The following is a 1,164-nucleotide window of genomic DNA, read 5'->3' on the forward strand; positions in this document are numbered from 1 at the left end:
CAAACCGCGGGGGTCGACCAGATGTCGGAAAGACGCGAACTTTTGTTTTTGTTTTTTTTAATATATATAACTACACTCGTGCAGGTAGACAAATGTATATATGTGCCTCTTTTACTTTATAATTTTTTTTTTTTTTTAATGGACTGCGAGGTCAACCAGTACTCCATGTGGCACTTTTTCTTTTTCCCCCAAAGTGCGGAGGTCGACCAGATGTCATAAAGACGCCAATATTTTTATTTAGGTATCAATGGAGAAATATATATAGACAAATGTGTATGTGTGTGTGTGTATATATAACTTTTTTATATATATATATAACCACACACATACACGTAGACAAATGTATATGTGTGCCTCTTTTACTTTATACATATATATATGTGTATATGTGTATATATGTATATATATACATATGTATATATATATATTTTTTTTTTTTAAATGGACTGGGAGGTCGACCAGCACACCGGGTGGCACTTTGTCTTTTTCCCCCAATCCGTGGAGGTCGACCAGATGTCAGAAAGACTCCAACTTCTTTACCTTTTTCTTTTTAAAATATTATATAACTGCATACGTATACACAGACAAATAGCCGTGCCTCTTTTACTTTTTTATACATATTTTTTATTTTATTTATTTATTTATTTATTTATTTATTTATTTATTTATTTATTTATTTATTTATTTATTTATTTATTTCAATGAACTGGGAAGTTGACCATAGTACTCCGGGAGGCCTTGTCTTTTTCTCCACACAATGCGGTCGATAGAATGTCTGATCTGGATTTCTTTTCTGATTTTCCTTTTGTTTTGTTTTGCGGAATAAATTGAAGGTCGACCAGTTATCCTTACTCGAGTTTTGTTTGTTTTCCTTTTTTAATTTTAAAAGGATGTTATATTTTTATATATATATATATATATATGCGGGGACACACACACACTTTTTTTTTTTTTTTTTTTTTAATAGACCTGGCTGTCCTGGACCTCACTTTGTAGACCAGGCTGGCCTTGAACTCAGAAATCCGCCTGCCTCTGCCTCCGGAGTGCTGGGATTAAAGGCGTGCGCCACCACGCCCGGCTTTTTTTTTTTAATTTTTGTGTGTGTGTGTGTGTGTGTGGAGGGGGGCAATCGGTGCTCTTAACCACTAAGCCATCTCTCCAGCC

Source organism: Mus caroli, unplaced genomic scaffold, assembly GCF_978045245.1.
Source record: "Mus caroli unplaced genomic scaffold, Mus_caroli_1 scaffold_33, whole genome shotgun sequence".
NCBI lineage: Eukaryota > Metazoa > Chordata > Mammalia > Rodentia > Muridae > Mus > Mus caroli.